Here is a 6,000-nt window from a genome sequence, read left to right on the forward strand (position 1 = left end):
TAAAAATTATTAAAAATTTGAAAATTATATTCGATATCGATGAAAAGATATCGAATGTTGTCAAAGAATCAATTGTTTTGTAAAAAATGAAATCAATGACATTTGTATATAAAAGTTATTGGAGGTTAGGTTAAATGATTGAACATTGGAACGGACGATTTCATTTTGAACATTTTACCGGGAAATATAACAAGATTTTGAAAGCATAGTAATTAATTTAATATTTAAAGTTTTTTTAGTAATAATAATCATTTAGTAATAATAATCATTTTAATAGTTAAATGAACGAGAATTTTCGATAGAAATCACATTTGTCAGTTGACGGTCATTTCGTATTATAGGAAGTACAGAATCGATTACAGGCCGTCCTAACCTTAAAATCCGTACCGGCACGCCTCAAACATATAAAACATAAATTTATTTGGGACAAAGTACAGTGTATCAAATAATTATATTTACCTGTTTTTCGTTGTTGTTCTTTCCCCCTTTTTTCTTTTGATTATCTTTCTCTTTATCTTACAAACGTTTCGTAGCACCGTGATTACCGGCTTCACCGATTCCTCTGATACCGTCTCGTTTTCTTCTTGTCACCTGATTGATGATACATAAAATAAGCACGTTGATAATTCACGATAGCAAAAAATAAACGCGGAATTTTTCGTATATCTTCGTGAAGGTTTTCTTGAGTATAGGTGATTGATATTCCTTCTTTCTTAAATTTCTATCCGATGTCGTTTCGTTGGTAAAACGAACGAAAGCTTAGCTTGCTTCTTGCTGTTAGAAGCAAGCAAACGCGAATAAGAATGATAACTGTTCGTCGTCAGTTTCATTCATCGACGTGTCGTGTTCCTCCTCTCCGTCGCGAGCGCGTATCACAGAAGGAAAAATTAAAGGTAAAGAAAAAGAGAAGTAGGATGGGAAAGGGACAGAAGAAGGAAAATAAAGGAGCAAAGATCAAAGAAAAAGAGGAGGGATAACAGCGTTATATCTACACAATACTGTCTTGTGCACGCGGTCGCACTTGACTGACGGTACCCCGTTCCTTTTTGTATACTCTAACTGCTGGCCGTTTTCCGTTTACGCTATCTGCCACCTATTCACCTCACTATTGGCTTCTGTTGCCCTACCCTCGTCCACGATGCTTCATTCTACCAATATTTCTCCCTCCTTTTTTCCTTTCTTCCTTTCCGCCCTTTCTTTTTTTCTTCCTTCTGTATTTCCCTCCCACTTTCGACGAATAGTTCGTAACCTGTCACTCTTCTGCGTGCTCGCATACGGATTTCCTACCTCGCCCCTGACAAATATCCATATGACTCGTTTTCTGCCAGCGTACCGTCGAACCAAACAGAATAAACGTAGAGTCTTTTTGAAACGACAAAAGGAAAAAACGATCGCGGCAAAGACGAGGATGACAACGAGAACGACAACGAGGACGACGCGACGAAAACGATGGAAACGAGGGCCGCCGTGCCGACGACGAAAACCACTGCCGCCAACTTGCCATCTTGCGGGCATTACTGTAAACATTTGCAGATGGCTCTCAAATTGCGGATCTTTTTCATTTCAATTTTTTCTTGCAGCATGTATTTTCTTGAACATATTTTTTAATATTAAGAAACAAACTACATTTTATCAATAATATGTTTATATAATTTTATCTTATTTAAATTTTAGCACTTAAATATTTAAATTTATTTATTTAATTTTGTTTATTTAATAGATATTATATATTTTTTTATAAAACATGTTTTAATATTTTCGAAACAAAATAATTCAAATCTTTGTAATCTTTGTTAAAAATATTAAATATAGAATTTAATTGCAAATAATTTATATATTAATGTAATCCTAATATTGAATTAGTACTAAATATTTAACAAGTAAATTTAAATATAAAATAGACGAAGCACCAATGGGAGAATAGAACGAACTTATTTACGCGGGAAACAGTGAAGAATTTAGTAGGTTAGTTGTTAAACTTGATGCTTGTAACATTGTCCATTAAAAATTCTATACAATATTAAATATTAAATTTTGCTGTTTATACAACATTCTAGTTTTTTTTTTAATTTGTAAATATAATTGAAGAATTTAAATTGTTTGTTGTAATTGAAGAATTTACAGGTACTTTTAAAATATATATATATATTAATGTTATATATTCTGCTAACCTCTTAACTCTTATTTAAAAGCATCATTAGAATTAAAATAAATTACATAAAATATAAAATGTATTTTCTTAACAATTGATAAAATTATAATTAGAGAAACAAAAAATTTAATGCTAAAATAATACTAAAAAATAGTTATAATTTTATCAACAATCAAAAAAATACATTTGCATACTTACGATCGATCAAATGACCGAACATTTACTTGTTCTTGTAACAATAATACAATTTCATATATTTAATTATATATAAATTTTACGTACATAAAGCCGTAATATATTATTTTTTATGATTATTTCATGTCTAGAATAAAAACAGATATCACTGATTGAATATTTATTAAATTTTAAATAATTTGGGTTTATGTTAATATAAAAATTGAGATAAAAATATCTCATTTTATTTCCGTTTTTATTTATTGTAAATTTCAATTGTTTATATTACTTATTTTAATAAATAAGGTTCAACCAATAATTTTATATAATTTTTGTCTTTATTTTGTTGTTTAGAATCAATTTTCAAAAAATGTCACGAAATATAATATCCATAATATATTTCGTTTTCTTCATACAAATTTTTTGCTATCAGATGCAAATATATTAAATCTGCTTTCGCTGCTAAAAATTATAATTTTTCAACTTTATTAATTTTTATAAAATCAGTATACTTTGGTAAAATTTTTCTTTCTTTTTTTTTAACATTTCTTCATTTCATTCGGACTGTTCTGATCATATATGATAGAATTTGTAATATTTAGAATTTTTTTTAAATAATGACACTATTACTCTATCTGCCATGAAGTGTATTTTCTCGACTATGAAATTTTCGTTCTTTTTTGTAAATTATTTTCAAAAAGCTGAATATAATATTTTTTTGATTTTTATTATAAATATTTTTTTATATTATACAATATTTTAACATTTGTTAAGTATATCATAAATTTCAATATTTTTGTATTGAATGACAAAATATTTATAACTTTTAAAAGTAAAATTAATCTTACTTTATTATTAGGCATTAGACATCAACATAGCATAAAGTTAATGCATATAATATGTTATGTTAATATATACATATATTGTATGTTAATTCATATTTTATTAGTAATTTCTTTTATCTTAATTATCTTATTTTCTAATAATGAAATAAGTGTGAAAAATTTTCAATTCATTTTTGAACTTTGTTCTAAAAGAAACATTAAATATTAGATATTATCACACATATATTTCAAATATTATTATATCATTAATATTTAATGGTTCAACTTTTTTTTTTTATAAGAACATCAAATATTAGGTAATTAAGTGAAATCTCACATCTTAATAATATTAGAAAATAATTTAAATTATTCTTAAATATTATTCCTCATATTTTTCTTATGATTCATGTTTTATCATTATTAGAATCTTTTAACATTATTATTTATAGTATTATATTTACATTATATTTTTTCTCTGTTGTTATTGCACTTAAAGTTTATTATTGAATTTAAAATTTTCATTGGCTACAAAGTTCTAGTGATGTAGAATATTTTTTTCAATCAATTTACATAAAGCTTTTTAAAAAAAAAAGAAATTAACATACATTGCATTTGCACGAGCATCATAAAATTTTCTATCTTTTCTATATATCTAATACATAATATAATAATCTACAAATAATTTTAAACAAAATTTGAAATTTCATTGTGAATCTATGCAAAACAATTTTAACTTCTCTCGGTTTAGATTTAGGTCAAAATTATTAATCTTCTATTCTGACGAAAATTGTTGCGAAATGTGAAAACTATTTTTTTTTTTTTTTAAGAATTTCTATATATCGCTTGACGATGCGAAGCGTATTGAAGCTTTTAAGCGTAACGGAGGCAAAATTGCGTAAACGAATGTGTGTATATGTGTTGGCTGATCAAGGCAGGAAAGAATGAGCAAATGGACCGGAATGAGAGTGACTCTAGCAGAGAAAAGAGCAGAAAGTATAATGCCGTGTAATCTTGCAAGAAGTTATGCAAGTCATGGATATCCCAGTCTCGACGATCGGCGAAAGTGATTCTTACATCGTCATGAGATGCTTGCAAATTATTTCGTTTTTTGAAAGAAGCTGATTTTTTATACACGTTATTCGCATATCAAACCGAGGTTACGTATTATCTTTTCAATATTTTATTTGATTTGAATAGAATATTTTTCTCTACCTTTTTTTCCATTAGTGATTTTGTTGCTATTTCAAACACAGACGCGAGAAGTAGTATACCCTTGCAATTTTATTGATTTTAGATGTAAATGCAAATTTAAAATCTATAAACTTGAAAAATATTGCATCATCATCAATGTTCCAAGAGAACATCTTTTTCTTATAACTAGTTGATTTGAGTTAGGATATTTTTATGCCAACGGAAGATAAATCGATCGTTCAGACCAGTAGATGGTGTAGAGATTGTAGTAGTGTACATTATAATTGTAATCGTGTGTACGTAAAAGCACCAGTCTGTACTATATGTGTTTGTACTATATGTGCTTTTTATGGGATGGGATAGGAGTGGAGGTACTGTTCACCAATGTAAGCAATGGTACATGATTTTGTTTGTGAATGTAAGATTTTCAATTCTTATTTCTATAATTGTACTTTTCTATTCAAATCTGAACATTTGCTTCACAGAAATTGTTGTAAGGTATATAAACATTAGATTGCTCTATAAGTAATTTCATTTTGAAAGCATAGCAATTTCCACAGAAAAATAATTATATATTTATATATACTTTTATATTTTTTATTTTTTTATACATATCTTTAATATATACTATCTAATATATAATATACTTTTGTATATTTATTAATCAATTGTGATTTATGAAGATAATTTTTTAAGATTGAAGCAAATTGATAAATTTTGTTTAATATTAATTTTTGCACATGCATTTTCGAAGATTTAAAGAAATTCGTAGCAAAAAAAGAAGATGATAACATTGATAATTCACTGGATATATATAATGCTGGATTAGAACAACTTAATATCAGTTTAATTATTTATATTATAGTCTTTGTTATACATGGTTAGATATTATCAAAATAGAAATTGCAATTTTTTAATAAAAGCTGAATATTATTTATTTCATTTTTCAATTAAAAATTATTCTCATGAAAATTTAATTTTGTTTCAAAAATTTAAAATGAATAATTATTTGCAATTATTTAATTTTAAAATGAAATTAATATAGAATATTATCTATATCATAATGATTAAAAATATGAATTTACAATTAAATACATTTAATATTGAATTTATAAATCGTAGTTTATTTCAATTTATCGTTTTTGTTCAATTTTCTTTCCCTTTTTTATTCCTTCGATTCGATCAAAACATCACGTTGGAATGTCGAAATATTATTCTGAAATTATTTGATAAAATAGTTTTGTACCAATGATAGTTTTATAATAAAAAGTTCTGAGCGTGATTCGCTTTTATCTGTCGCGCCATCTATTAGTCAGTTTCCATAAATATGGCAGTAAATCAATTTCAATAATATCCACAATTCGTTTAACTTCGTGTTCGATTTTTTTCTATCTTCCTCGTCAAATTATTTGTAAAAATTGTAAAACATATATTATGGAATAAAGTAAATATATATTGATTTTCCAAGAAATCGTTTAAGGCTTCTTTGATAAATATTCATCTCTAAAAACAACAATGACGTTGGCACATGAACAATGAAATAAAATCTTTTTATTTGTTGAATAAATTAAACTGACGAAACACTTTTTTTTTTTTTTTTTTTTTCCATTTAAGGGTGAATAAAATTCATCCATTTTTTTTTTCGAAATGAATTAATTC

General features: G+C 26.1%; 1 long non-coding RNA gene across 2 annotated transcripts in view; it reads right to left on the reverse strand.

The window, feature by feature from the left end:
• LOC100871056 (very long chain fatty acid elongase AAEL008004) overlaps positions 1 to 1,499 on the reverse strand; it is a 36,256-nt gene extending 34,757 nt beyond the window's left edge. The window contains exons 1-2 of one of the 2 annotated variants that reach the window (XR_015294735.1): positions 1,288 to 1,499; positions 460 to 591 (exon numbers count right to left, since the gene is read on the reverse strand). This is a non-coding gene — a long non-coding RNA (very long chain fatty acid elongase AAEL008004). Of the gene's footprint in view, positions 1 to 459 lie in introns of both variants that reach the window. The other variant, XR_015294734.1, reaches the window with a different exon arrangement.
• Between the last annotated feature and the right edge of the window lie 4,501 nt (positions 1,500 to 6,000).

This window comes from Apis florea, unplaced genomic scaffold (assembly GCF_048593485.1).
Source record: "Apis florea isolate Af1SG1 unplaced genomic scaffold, ASM4859348v1 contig_37_pilon, whole genome shotgun sequence".
Lineage (NCBI taxonomy): Eukaryota > Metazoa > Arthropoda > Insecta > Hymenoptera > Apidae > Apis > Apis florea.